We start from the raw sequence: 15,793 nt of genomic DNA, 5'->3' as shown, positions 1-15,793 counted from the left end.
TTCTTATCCAACTGATTACTAGCTTCCAATATTTCACCACACGAAGAGGAGGAAGACCGAATAGGTGAAGAAGGTAAAGGGTCAACTTTAAGATCAACCAGAGGACGATATTGCTCAAGTGGAGGAGAGTCTGGTTGAGGAGCAGTTTGGACATTCAAAACCATATGGATAAAAAATAACTAAACTAGAAAACCAATGGTAAACCCAGGAAGGGACAATGTTGCCATATAGGGAGCACCAACATTTCCAAAAGAAGGAAAAGGACTAGGATTCCCATCAGAGGGGTTTCCTTGGTTGGTAGACTCAGGAACTATTGCCATTAGTCTCAACCTAAGATCTACTAAGGAGTATTTCCACAGGAAGGATATTATTTCGCGGTCAATTAATTTTAGAAATTAACAACAAATAAATCAAAAAGGGGTAACTATGCAAAAGGGTTTACCAAGTATCTGTGAACCACTATATACACCTTGGCAGAACCAAGGACTTAACATATGATGACCAATCTCCCCGAATGCTGTGTTCGGTGTATCATGTTTATAAGGTGGTTGACTTGGTTACTTGTGGCTAAAGGATAATAATCTAGTGGGGTCTCCCAATATATACACGATGGTACAGGGAGCACAAGTCTGTGTTAGCGTTGTCTAATGCATAGCCATTCGATGAGAGAATTCCCATATACTTGCCATACGTGGAGCGCCTCCATTATACCGAAAGTACTGGAGAATGATCCTATATACTTCTGGACGTGGAACATGATATCACCCTCAGGGTACAATGCTGGTAGATAATGAAAACTGCTAGGTTTATAGACATCAGAACACGTCTCTTTCCTAGAACTCTAAATGTTTGTGTTAAGTTCCAAATGCTCCTCAGGTTAATTGAGATAAATTTTAAGTTTATCTTCAATTAAGTTTAAGTTTTAAGGATCAAAACGATGTCACCTAAACTCCTATGATACATCTATCATGAGAAAATGATTCTTTCCGTTTCGATGAAAGATAATATAGTAAGGGAAGAGATTCAAAGAATGATGCAACAATGAAGAATGCAACAACCAAAGCTTTCCTCACTAGATCTTTCACTTTCACTATCTAGATGCAACTTTTCGAAAAAAAAATGATTTTCACTTTTACTAAGATGCACTTATACAAATGATGTTTTTTATTTGATTTTTGAGTTCTCTAATGCAACTAAATCAAAATGAAAATTCAATTCAAATGATCTAATGCAACTAATGCATCAACCAAAGCAACACCAAATCCAATTCAAAAATACCTAAATGAAAATATCTTTCACTTTTCTTTTTTAACAAATAAACAATGCACTCCTTTCAGCTTGAAAATCAAACAACGTAATCTATGCTTGATTAAAAACAAAGATGATTTCCAAATGCAAATGACCTAATGCAACTTGAAAAGAAACTTCGTGAAAGACAAGCTAAAACAAATGCAAACTGATGTTTTCAATGATTTTTCACAGAAAACAAGACTCAATCAATTAGCAAACCAATATCTCAGCGACATAAACAAAGAGCAAGTGATGACTAATTGACCTAGAAACCCTAGAACTCAATCAAACTTCACTTCAAGCACTTCAAAGCCAAAGAGACTAATTTTCTAATTAAACAAGACAACTAGACAAAAACACTGGCAAATCTAGACACAGAGGACAGGAAAAACCTTTAGAGGCTAGGACACACTGGATTCTAGGGTAGAAACCCTATTTTTTTATCAAATCTCTTAGATCAGCGCAACTGTCATAGCCAGAAACGTGTTGAAAGTGGTTTCAGTGTGACTGTTTCAAATAAAAACGCGTTGGAAACGTGACTGTTCGGATCAAAAACACGTTGGGCAAGAAATTTGGGAAAAAATAAAAAGAATTTCAACAAATATTCCTGACCTAACACTCTAAAGCAGTGATCATTTAGTGTGAAGACCTTTACAAGCCCATACTATTTGATAGTTCAATGGTCGGTCAAACTGATCAAAAGACCAAATCAAGAAAAGAGATTGAAAAGTTAAATTTCCCTAGTGGAGTCGCCATCCCTAGTGGAGTCACCATTTTGTTGTGAAGATAAATCCCCTTTGCAGACAAAGACAATCTCTCTAGCCCAATGAGTGTGTCTAGTAACAAACTGAACAAACTAATGCAGACTTTCCTATCTTATGTTTAAAAATGCAAAGAGAGAGAGAAACCTACCTCACTCTGATGCTAATTGCTCAATCCTTTGATGATGACTTCAATCCCTTAACTTCCAGGCTCGCTCCTTGCTTGTTCCTTATGTTCGAGTACCTGTAAGAAAGATCAAAGAACAATACAAGATACAAGAGCATACATAGTATATATCAAACATAAACTACTTGATAGATCAAGGAGTATCAAGATAAATGCATAAGTATCTAGACATTTATGGAAAGTGAACATCAGATGTATATATTAATGAATAAAAAAGGGAAGCATACAACCATTGCCTTGATGTTAGAGACCTCGTTTTTGTGGGTGTCCAAGTCCAAGACAAGACTCTTCAAGCACTCCTTCTCCAAGTTAGATGAGTATCATTTAGGCATAATATCAGCATAGGAATGCAGACAATCAATGACCAACCATTTGGGGATGGAGGGGACTTGATTTATAGCAAGGGAGAAGGAGTTAGGGATCCAAAAAAGAGGGAGGAAGGTCCAAATCTCAAGGGGAAGGCACTTAAAGGTAGGATCAAGAGCACCAAATGGGAGAGCTCGACCATATCTCTACCCAACAACATCCAGCTCGCTATTTCTCGAAGTTTCTAGCATATGAAGCTTCTCCTCCATTTTGAGAAAACCTGCCAGAAGAGGTTCAATGCAGTATTTCATATCAAAACCCGCGTTGGCAGTGCTAGGTGAAATAACTGCAACCTACCATCAGCACAGGCAACCAGTGGAGAAAAAAGCGCTGGACCTGAAATTTAGGGTTTTAGTCAACTTTCTCTAGAATTGACTCAAGGTAGTTTTTCTTCCATTCTTCATGGATGTTTTAGTATGTGTTTCATGATGAGTACACTTCATAGTTGTCAATATTTTGGCACTTCGGGATGTGGAAGATGAAGTGAATAGGAGGTGTGATAAAATACTGTGTAACAAGAACAAAAAGAAAGATGCAAAGAAGAAGAACCTCATGGAAATTCATTAAAAACTAGGTTGAAAGTATCTCGAATGTGGATGAGAATATCATTTGTACATTAGTGTAGAAGGAGGTGAATATGAGTAGCCTTGAGCAGTAGGAAGAGAAGGAAATGGCTAAATGTTTCCACATAAATATATAGTTCAAGAAGACAAAGATTGACGCTATATTTGACTTGCGATCATAAGTGAATCTCATTGCAGTAGCGCTGGACAAAAAAATAGGATTGGAATTTCATGATCATCCAAGTCCATATCCATTGAGATGGATAAATAAGAATGTGGAAATAAAGGTAACCAAATAGTGCAAAATTAAATTGCTATTAATTTTGATTTTATTGACGAGGTAGAACTAGATGTAGTTCTCCTTGATGTATGTAGAGTGGTGTTTGGAAGTCCCTATACATACATGCATAATGAAATCTTCAAGTGGAGGGCTAATCAATATTGTCTCATTAAGGATAGAAAATTCTTCACCATCAATGTGCAAGGGAAAGTAAAAAATTTCACTGGTAAGTGCTAAGCAAGCCAAGAAAATGATTAGTTCTTTCAAGAAGTATGTTTTACTATTTTTAAGAGAAAAATAGATTGTAGAAGAATAAGTGAGATAAAAGTCATCCCTAGAGGGGTGTACTAAGAAATTAAAAAATAACTGGAAAAGTTGTTATAGGTATACAAGGCTATGTTTCAGGAGCCTAAAGGGCTACCACCTAAGAGGGAAGTAGGGCACAAGATCTAGCTATTTCCAAATTCCACATTACCAAACACTGGGCTATATAGGAAGTATTTTATAAAAGCAAGTGAGGTGAAGAAGTAGTTGCAACAACTATTGGAACTTGGCCAAAGAAGGATGGGACTTGGTGAATGTGTACATATTACAAGGTGTTGAACAAAATTATGCTCAAGAACAAGTACCCTTTTCCCAATATAAATTATCTAGTGGATTGGTTGCAACAATCAAAGTACTTCACAAAGTTGGACTTAAAGTCTAGATGTCACCAGGTTTTAGTCAGAGAAGAAGATACCTAGAAAACCACCTTCAAAACTAGGAAAGGTTTGTATGAATGGTTAGTCATGCCACTTGGCCTACATAATACACCAACAATGTTTATGATGTTAATGAATGATATATTGCATCCTTTTATAGATTCATTTGTTATTATCTATTTGGATGATATACTGGTATACAATGCTACCTAGGAGGTGCACATCTCACATTTGACATTGATGCTGAAAACATTAAAGAAGCACTAGCTACTAGAAAATCTCAAGAAGGGTGAGTTTGGACAATATTCTTTGGTGTATCTAGGGTATGTGTTAGGTGGGGGAGATATGAAGATAAATCCTTCCAAGACGGAGGCCATCATGAAATGGTTTATGCCTATTGATGTTTCTAAGATTAGGAGTTTTGTTGGGGCAGCATAGTACCTAAGGAAATTCATAGCCTCATTTTTAGCTATAGCAACACCAATCCACGCCATAAATACAAGTTGCAAGAGTTTCTAGTGAGAAAAGGGTCAATAGAGGGCTTTTGAGGAGTTAAAGAAGAAGATCATTCAAGCACCAATTTTGGCATTATCGAACTTGCAACAAGCCTTCGAAGTGGAGACAAATGCGAGTGGGTATGCTATGGGAGTGGTCTTGATGTAGGGAGGAAGGCATGTATGCTACCATACTAAAATATTTCATGGGGAAATTCTTAACTACCTTACCTACGATAATAAGCTATATTCCCTGGTGCAAGTAGTGAAAACGTGGAAGCACTATTTGATGGGGAAGGAGACATTAATCGAAACATATAATTATCCACTATAGTGTAATGTCCCAAGGCTAGAATAGGCCAATTCTACTCACAAATTAGCATACTCACTCACAAAATCTCTAAAAAATGTTTTAGGAATTTTCACAAACACTTTGTAGATAATTAATTTGCCAAACACATGGTAGATAATGAAGAACCTCACTCAATAAATTTTAAGAAACCAAAACATACAATTTTACTCAGTGAAATTTTATGAATAAACACTAATTATCTCAACCAAATTTTATTAGTTTGTATCATAGAAATTACATGTAAAACTTTATTTTTGGAACCTGATAATTAATCTAGCAATTGATGTGATTTAGTTGCAAGAAGAGAATGGTGATTATGGCTTCTCGAAAATACAGTTGCGAACTCCTTGATTATCTCAACCCTACATGAAATATTTTTGACCCCTTTAAAATCAGCTCAGTCTCTCAAAGAAATTGACCTTCAATAAAGCTTGTCCTTCGCATAAAGAATTCAACCTCTCCTAAGAACTCAACCCTTTCATAATAGGGATTCTTTCTCTAATAATTAATTTGAACCCTTTCAATAAACTTAGTGGCTACAAGAATTTTCAACCTCTAGGATGAGTATTGCATACCAATAAATAACTTGTCCCTCCAAGGTATTATTTTTCCTCTTCAGAAACAATTCAACTCTACTATGCAACCCAAAATTGCTGCCATGGATAAATTTACCCCCAAATGGAATTATCTCCTAGCTAAAAGACTCAACATCCTTCATTTTGTTTGCCTCCATAAATAAGAATAGTTTCAACCTCCATAATGAAACTTGACCTCCTTGCAAGTGTGCTCAAATTCACAATATAATTCGTTCTCCAGGCCTAAATCGACCTTCTCTAATTATTTTTACCCGCCCACACCACCCCCCCCCCCCCCCCCCCCCCCCCCACCACACCACAATAAAGAGCACCCCCCCACCCACACCACAATAAAGAGATTATGTTTCTTGATCACCAACATAAATTAATTCGACCCTTCTTGTTGAATTCAACCTATTTATATATTTTTCAATACCTGCAACATTTTGGCCTCCATCATTCAAACTCAACCTTCATAGGGAAATTCACTCCACCAAATAGTTCTAGCGTTAGGAAATTAATTCGTACATGAGAAAAAATAGAGTTGTTGCAATGGGGAAGCACTTCTTCAACTCCCATGATCTCTTTCAAGTGAAATTCTTTGTCTCAGCACCTGTGAGGAATCTGGACAATCCCTCCTTTTTGGCAAACTAGGGTGTATAGTTTCATCATCAAAACCAATCTTGATTATATAGGGTTGCTGGTCTCACCACCTAAACAACTCTCCGTAAGGGTTTCACACTCTTACACAAATCTCTAAGAAATCATCACATAAAATTAAAAAATATCCAATACATGCCCAAAAGTGAGCTCCAATTCTCCTTTTATAACTTTTATCATTAGAATACCATGGGTCATCAAAATACCATGGATCTCCCCTTTTTACCATTTTTCCACTCAAATATAAAGTGAATTTATAAAGTTTCCTCTTTATTTCTCCATAATCACTTAATAAAACTTTTTTTTTGTAAATTTTTTATTCAACGTCACCTTATATATGTTGCGTTTCCACCCAATTGATATTAATAATTAAATTAATTAATCATTTGAAAAGGGACAATACAATCATCCCTTCTCAAGATGGCTTTCCCTCAAGCATTCCAAAATTCGCATATCAATACCAAGATCCCATATATGGCTATAGAATGCTCCAATATGTATCGAATATATTTTCCTAACACATCTGAGCCAAAAATCATTGACACACTTTGCCGTAATTTCAAGAAGATTCAAAATGGGAGGGATTTGAGTTGTATACACATGATCAAATTTGACATAATCAATAAGTGTTTCAGATACCCACAAGTTACGCACACCACAAAACAAATAATCAAGCTCCTTCCTAAGAACAAGTTCATACAAAGGTAAGTCTAGAAGCCTGCCATATTGAAGAGCTTTTACCATTAGACATCCAAGAAGACAAAAATTATGTCTCACTTTAGAAGATCCACTTCCATTTGAAGAATTCGTATTATAAGGAAATGGACAAGGAAATTAGCTAATATGTGATTGAACAAATCATCTACTTTGGTTTGTATATGTGTCTATCATTCTTTGTAGTTTATAGAGATAAATGACATTCTAAAACTTCTTTAGGTGATGAGTTTGTTCTTCATATGCCAAGTTTTCTCCTTTGCAATTCTTGGCTAAAAAGTGTCTAGAAGTTGAGAGTTGGACATAGACCAATGCTAACCTACACACACCCCCCGGTCAAAGTACTCAACTTCAAGGACAAATTTCCAAATAGCACAAAAAATTTCCATCACCTTCACAACTGAGTCCAATATATGTTGTGTTGAGAGTGTAACATTTTGGTGTTCCATTCTAACAACATTACATCCATAATTGTTTGTAAATCTATGCTGTTTCTAAAAGTACTGCAATGCAGAGGATACTCCTAATTCAATGCCTAGGCCAATGCTCATCCACCTCATTTTCAGTGCTAGTAAATAGTCTCCCTAATTGACCTGCATAACATGTATCTCCCTATTTTTTTAGCAATGACACTAGTAATTTGGCCACAAAATTAACAATCTACATTATATATTTGAACAATTTTCTTCACTTCCCTTTCCTTATCTATTGCATCTTAAATCTATAGATTTTACAACAAAATGTCATCTAAATGAGGCCCATTTATATGAACATTTTGTTGTCTTATTTTTATTGCTGCTCCATTTTTTTTGTACAACATTAGAAAGTAGATAGCTGAGATCATATTGCCAAGTCTTTATTAAGGATATGTGTCTAGGTCTTAGAAAAATTATTCTTCCAATAATATCATCCAGCTTCTCATAAGTCAATTGTGAAAAATACCTCTAACCTCTTCTGTAACATATAAGAAAAAGTTGACCAGATCTCCAAGTACACCAAGAAACCGTGCCCACAATTCCTACCTCTGGCTGGCAACACCAACATGAAAATTGTTTGTGTATCAGATTCTTTCCATAATACAACCATTAGCTATCATGGCTACTAAACCAAATCCTTACTCATCTACATCCATTGGAACTACCAACATGATATCAACTCCATTCTTGAAACCACCATCAACCCTTATAACAACTCTTTCACAGAACCCATTCTTAAAAAGTGTTTGATGTGTCTCTATAAGACCAACCTCCCAAGGACGACTTGCATGTTTGATAGAAATCATTGAATTTCTTCCAATGCCCCCATCATGTCCCTATTTTTGTATTACATCAATATTTCCTTTTGAAATCCAAAGGAAACAATTTTGATTCCATCTTCTGCTACAATCTTAACAGAAACCTTTTCCTTTGGATTGACCTGGTGATGGTCAAAAATCAATTGTGCAAGGTCCTCAATAGAGTAGATATCATGATGTGGACGAGAATATATCATAGATACACCAGGTTTAGAGTTATGCACTCTTTCTATGTATGTGTTGACTTTATTTTTAGTAAATTTCCCTCCTTTGCTTGGATTTTCCCCTTGTGCAATTTTGACCTCCAATTGATCTACATTAACTAAATTTTTTCAAGTAATGTCAAACCAACCTGAAGCAACTTAATTGCACTAGTGGAATTTCCACCATTTACAAGACCTTTAAGGTGTGGAAATGTTGGTGAATATCCATTAACTACATATAATAAAGGTCTCTAATGCACAAGATCCTCACCACCTTCCCATGAATTTGAGTTTCCTCCTATTTTTTTCATTATTACGAAAATTGGTTTATGTGTTTTCCTTGAAATAGAACCAAGTGACATGCCCCCAGTGCAAAAGCGTTGCACAATTTTTGAATCTGGTTCAACCTTTCCCACAGGAATAAAAGGTTGATTACTTGCAAATTCTAGGAGGTCATGAAGGACATTTACTGGCCATTTAGCAAGATGTTGTTGGTATACTGAAAATGCATTTTCATTTTTCTCACGAATAACCTTACGTAACAATTTTTACATATTGTATTATTTTTGCGATATTCACCTCCAGGTATAAATTGTATAAAGTCGAAGTTTTCAAGTCTCCTAGAAGTATCCTCAAAGAAGGCTTTCACCCAAAATGAAAATGATTCATGTGCCAAATGGAGGTTGTTAGCGCTTGAAATTTCACCTCAGGCTGAGAAAGGTAAACCTCAAGGCAACATCAAACCACTTCGCCTCGTAGCTAGCCCTACGGGGCGGGAGAAGGCTCTCTCCGGTCTATCTCGGTGAGATCTTCAATGGATGAGATGACCAATAGGGTAACACTGATTTTAGGCTAGTAAACTGATCAAAAGGGTTGATTTAGGGTTTTTAGGGTTTTTGGTGGCAAATTGAGGGGATGGCAATTTTGGGTGCGGGGATTGGACACAGTTTTTGCAGGGGGTTCTTTGGGGCGAGGTAGGAGATAGTATTGATGCTTTTGATTGAGGTGGATGGTCAGGAATGATAGGTGAGGAGCTAAGGAGAGCAAACATTAACTTTGAATTCTCCTTAAACAATAGAAAACATTGAAATTAAACAAACTTAAAAGCAGAGCATGACAGTCATGAATTCTACTTTAACACTTCATTTGTTTAATGTGCAGAAGGAAAAGAAAGGAAATGATTCACATAACACACTTACAAGTACATAGAGAAACACACCATCAATACATGTAACCACAAGAATCCCAAAAAGGACTGCAAAACCCTGGTCTTCCTTAGCCAAAAATTGCAGAGATACAGTGAATAATACAATGATAGCTTCTCCCTCAAGAGTCCAACCATGAAAATGAGCAAGAAATTACATAATATAGATCATATAACCTCTTTCCCTGCCTCCATGGGTCGAGCTCACTATCCTAGGAGCTGTTTCAATCACTTCTAAACTAAGCACTACAAACTAGGCAATCAAAACAACTTGCCTCTATAAGCTAGGAAACCAATTCATTCATTTAATTTTCACCTTTTTCATGAATGAATCTTCTAGAAGAGGTACATAAGAGTAAAAGTGTCATAAAAGTACATTAATTACATCAAATAGGATAATAATCCACCCCAAAAAGTCAAACAGGGTCAAACTGCGTTTTTCTGAGCTGTACACTGAAATTTGGAGAAGTTTGCCTGACAGGTCGCGCGCCTTTGGGACCACTTTTGGGGCACTTCCAGGTGTCCAAATTGAGAAAGAGTAGGCTTGTTGGAAAGGTCTGTGAGTCTACTTTCCAACCCAACTGGAATTTCGGAATTTGGTGGTCATTTTCCCCTCCAAAATTGCAATCTCCCAAGACTGCTTTCTGTGTCTCAAAAATGTGGTAGAAAGTCATTTTTTTTGCTTGTTTTTTGACTTTCTGGAGGCCCAAAACTTCATAAAATCTCAAGTCCATTGATGAAAATATGTAACTTCTCATGAAAAATCTGGAAATGCTGAGTTTTTTCAAAATGGAGTTGCCAGGATGAAGGGTCGTGCGGGGGGTGAGACCCGTTAATGGAGAAAACCTGTGTTTGGCATAAAAAATTCACAAATGACAAAAGTTTCTCCAAATTTCTTGAAATTTGGGCTGGGAGTCCCCAATAAAGTACCATGCTCAGTCAAAGATGCTTTGGCCAAATTTTGGAGTGGATCGGGCGTTTTCCTTCGTTTTTGTGCTTTGGCCAACAGTCCTTGGAGCACCTTCGTTCTCACCGGTATTTTTGACATTTCTTTAAAACCATGACACCTGTGAAAAAAGTGAAGGAGGTTTTTCTTCCTTGGCATGTTGTGGACAAAAACCTCTCTCAGTTTTCCAAAATCCATCTTTTATTTCTCTGGAACATCATTTGAGTGCGACTTGTCCCGATGTGTGAAACAAGGAATTTTGTCGAAATGGAGCGAAATGAAGGGAATAGGGGGCTTCTAAATTCTTGGGGAAATTTTTGGAAGTAGGGAGGGATGTTAGAAAGCAGGGGAAAGTGGAATCTCAGAGATTGAGTAAGGGGAAGGGGTCCAAAAGGGAAAAACACAGGCCCAACCTAGAAAATTGCCAGGTTGTAGCTAGAAACTAGGGTTTGTGCAAAAATGAGGAATTTGGCGGATCTAAGGGATGGGAAGTGTTTGATAAGGTACTTTAAGGATAGGGGAAGGTGTATGAACATCAGGAAACAAGGTTTTCCGGTGATTTGACCATCCAAGAGAAATTGCCTTCAAAACCCTAGGAGAGGGAAATGACCTTGCCTAGGCACAACTGAAGCATGAATAAGGTGTAACATGACCCAATGGAACCTAATATGATGATAGCAACCCTCTGAATGATGATAGGCTCAGCTGAATGATGACATGGACTGACATTTGGACAACTTTGAAAAGTGTGAAAGCAAACCCTAGACCTAATGCCTAGTGACCAAATTTTGCTTGAAGACTCACTGAAATGACAAAATTTGACCTTGACACTTCAAAATCACTTTGTAAGAGCATATTTGATCACTGGAGGAAGGCTGGAAAGACTGACACTAACATTGGCTCCAATGGGGATGGTAGCTCCTTGGAGGTGCCAAGAACCTTAGACCTCTGGGAGAGCAGACCAGTGCCTTACAATCATTGGGCAATGGAGTCATTATTTTGAATGGAGAACACAAAACCTTTGACACATTTATTGAATGAAAACTTGACTAAAAAGTGACTGAAACTTAACTGAAACTTGACTCAAACCGACTCGATGACAAATTGAAATGATGGAAAAACTTGACTCTAACAAACTAACTCAAGACCTGAACTTAAAATTTAAAACTTGATGGCAGTACATAACCGCCTATGTTTCTTACAAGACAACCTACCATCAAACTATATCATAATGCCAATGTAACCAATCAAGCAGATGCCTTCTTGACTGGTTCTCCCAATCAGATCTCATGATCAACAATAGATACTGGTAACTGGGCATCCAAAAACATAGTTGACCATGATCTCCTTCATCACTGAACATCGCAATAAACACTGTCACTGCTGGCTGCAACAAACTTGCTAGAGGATCGTGAAAAACATGAAGATTTGCCATTGCCACCTTCTGCTGAAAGAACAAGTAATCCTTTATTTCAAATTTTGATCTGCCTTCATCATGTGCTTCAGTAAAAGTACGCTCATGGGCTTCAAAAAACTCTGAACAAATGGATGAGCATATCTCTTCTTGGAAAAACATTTTAGCACATGAAACATATGAAGAATCTGAAAGGTAATCCTGTATGCTCTGATCTTCTGTAGTCTGACAATATGGTAGGTCATCTTCATATGATATCATAACCAAATTATGAAGTTCCTTATTACATTCTTAAATATTATCAAGCACAGTATTATCATTTACATCGTCTGCCACAAATTCACTCAAAGAAACTTTTTCACTTGCTTGAGCAAAGATCTCACCTTGCTGTTCATGAGCTGACTGAATGACCTCCTCATGAAGATCTAGTTCCGGTGAGGTGGGAGCACTTAGATTTGTAACTTTGTTTTCTTCATGCCAGCTGATCTTAACAGTCGAGTTCTTCTTTATAGGATTCAACACAAGGTATTCTTGGTCACCATGATCTGAATTTTGATCTGAAATAACTGAGTTGACTGCATTACATTCTAAAATTGAATCTTGGCTACCTTGCACGCTGTCTTCTTCTGTGGGCAGATCTGAAACAAGCTCTTCTCTTTCATCAATTACAGCCATATGGCCATCTTCAACCTGCTGATCTTGACAAGTATCCTCTAAGATTTCTATGTGCTGCTGAAACGGCTTTTTATACAGGGCTTCCATGATCTCTTCATCCATGAAATTATCATCTTCATAAAACTTCTCAAGGCTTTCAATAAAACTATAGGCATGCTTGCAACAGTCTTGAACTAAATTCAATGATGGATAAGAGTCCTTATATCTTTCAATGAACATAGCATGAAAATCCTTTAAACAATAAATACAAGCAGGCAGCAAACTTTCATACCATGATTGGGCTCTACCTTCCAGAGTGGCCAAGAATATCTTCATCAAGCAATCTTCAGGAAAATCGACCTTGAATTTGCGAATATGCATGTGAAATCTAACTAGATGTAGAGCAACATCCTTCTTGCCATCATCATTAAATGTAGGCAAATTCCTTGACCAATCTACCTTCGGAATTTTATTTGGAAAACCAGGGATGTGATCTCGGCTCAGGGGAGCGTATCTTCTTGCAATCCGATCCATCTTGAAAAGCTCAAAGCTACTGATCTCTCTGCAGTGAAGTCACCATGAAGCATTGATCTCTGGATTTTTCAGTGAAGGAGTCGCCAGTGAATGATTTCAGCCTTGTCAGTGTCTGATCGTTGTTCACCATCAACAATCAGATCTGAACTTGATACATGTACTGGGGTAATTAACAAGTTAGATGTCACGTTTACAAGCTAGACCGGAGATTGACTGAAGCAGCGTTTATCTACTTCCGCTTATGCAAAGCAAAAGCGTTTCGAAGGCTACCTGGCATAACTTCAGGCTCCGTCTGTAGCTTATAAAACAAACACATCAACCCACAAACAAGTTTGTTCTCCCCAGTATGGTCGCCAATATGTTAGCGCTTGAAATTTCACCTCAGGCTGAGAAAGGTAAACCTCAAGGCAACATCAAACCACTTCGCCTCGTAGCTAGCCCTACGGGGCGGGAGAGGGCTCTCTCCGGTCTATCTCGGTGAGATCTTCAATGGATGAGATGACCAATAGGGTAACACTGATTTTAGGCTAGTAAACTGATCAAAAGGTTGATTTAGGGTTTTTAGGGTTTTTGGTGGCAAATTGAGGGGATGGCAATTTTGGGTGCGGGGATTGGACACAGTTTCTGCAGGGGGTTCTTTGGGGCGAGGTAGGAGACAGTATTGATGCCTTTGATTGAGGTGGATGGTCAGGAATGATAGGTGAGGAGCTAAGGAGAGCAAACATTAACTTTGAATTCTCCTTAAACAATAGAAAACATTGAAATTAAACAAACTTAAAAGCAGAGCATGACAGTCATGAATTCTACTTTAACACTTCATTTGTTTAATGTGCAGAAGGAAAAGAAAGGAAATGATTCACATAACACACTTACAAGTACATAGAGAAACACACCATCAATACATGTAACCACAAGAATCCCAAAAAGGACTGCAAAACCCTGGTCTTCCTTAGCCAAAAATTGCAGAGATACATTGAATAATACAATGATAGCTTCTCCCTCAAGAGTCCAACCATGAAAATGAGCAAGAAAGTACATAATATAGATCATCTAACCTCTTTCCCTGCCTCCATGGGTCGAGCTCACTATCCTAGGAGCTGTTTCAACCACTTCTAAACTAAGCACTACAAACTAGGCAATCAAAACAACTTGCCTCTATAAGCTAGGAAACCAATTCATTCATTTAATTTTCACCTTTTTCATGAATGAATCTTCTAGAAGAGGTACATAAGAGTAAAAGTGTCATAAAAGTACATTAATTACATCAAATAGGATAATAATCCACCCCAAAAAGTCAAACAGGGTCAAACTGCGTTTTTCTGAGTTGTACACTGAAATTTGGAGAAGTTTGCCTGACGGGTCGCGTGCCTTTGGGACCACTTTTGGGGCACTTCCAGGTGTCCAAATTGAGCAAGAGTAGGCTTGTTGGAAATTTCTGTGAGTCTACTTTCCAACCCAACTGGAATTTCTGAATTTGGTGGTCATTTTCCCCTCCAAAATTGCAATCTCCCAAGACTTCTTTCTGTGTCTCAAAAATGTGGCAGAAAGTCATTTTTTTTGCTTGTTTTTTGACTTTCTGGAGGCCCAAAACTTCATAAAATCTCAAGTCCATTGATGAGCATATGTAAATTCTCATGAAAAATCTGGAAATGCTGAGTTTTTGCAAAATGGAGTTGCCAGGATGAAGGGTCGCGCGGGGGGTGAGACCCGTTAATGGAGAAAACCTGTGTTTGGCATAAAAAATTCACAAATGACAAAAGTTTCTCCAAATTTCTTGAAATTTGGGCTGGGAGTCCCCAATCAAGTACCATGCTCAGTCAAAGAGACTTTGGCCAAAATTTGGAGTGGATCGGGCGTTTTCCTTCTTTTTTGTGCTTTGGCCAACAGTCCTTGGAGCACCTTCGTTCTCGCCGGTATTTTTGACATTTCTTTAAAACCATGACACCTGTGAAAAAAGTGAAGGAGGTTTTTCTTCCTTGGCATGTTGTGGACAAAAAAATCTCTCATTTTTCCAAAATTCATCTTTTATTGCTCTGGAACATCATTTGAGTGCGACTTGTCCCGATGTGTGAAACAAGGAATTTTGTCGAAATGGAGTGAAATGAAGGGAATAGGGGGCTTCTAAATTCTTGGGGAAATTTTTGGAAGTAGGGAGGGATGTTAGGAAGCAGGGGAAAGTGGAATCTCAGAGATTGAGTGAGGGGAAGGGGTCCAAAAGGGCAAAACACAGGCCCAACCTAGAAAATTGCCAAGTTGTAGCTAGAAACTAGGGTTTGTGCAAAAATGAGGAATTTGGCGGATCTAAGGGATGGGAAGTGTTTGATAAGGTAATTTAAGGATAGGGGAAGGTGTATGAACATCAGGAAACAAGTTTTGTCGGTGATTTGACCATCCAAGAGAAATTGCCTTCAAAACCCTAGGAGAGGGAAATGACCTTGCCTAGGCACAACTGAAGCATGAATAAGGTGTAACATGACCCAATGGAACCTAATATGATGATAGCAACCCTCTGAATGATGATAGGCTCAGCTGAATGATGACATGGACTAACATTTGGACAACTTTGAAAAGTGTGAAAGCAAACCCTAGACCTAATGCCTA

At 37.7% G+C, this 15,793-nt stretch overlaps 1 pseudogene; it reads right to left on the bottom strand.

The window, feature by feature from the left end:
* Positions 1 to 7,471: 7,471 nt before the first annotated feature.
* Positions 7,472 to 15,793, bottom strand: part of LOC149224958 (ferredoxin-dependent glutamate synthase, chloroplastic pseudogene) — a 96,340-nt pseudogene continuing 88,018 nt past the window's right edge.

This window comes from Pinus tabuliformis, chromosome Q, assembly GCF_031772625.1.
Source record: "Pinus tabuliformis cultivar Carrire ecotype Pingquan chromosome Q, CPIR1, whole genome shotgun sequence".
Taxonomy (NCBI): domain Eukaryota; kingdom Viridiplantae; phylum Streptophyta; class Pinopsida; order Pinales; family Pinaceae; genus Pinus; species Pinus tabuliformis.
The sequence above is the reverse complement of the archived record's forward strand: the minus strand, read 5'-3'. Positions and strand labels throughout refer to the sequence as shown.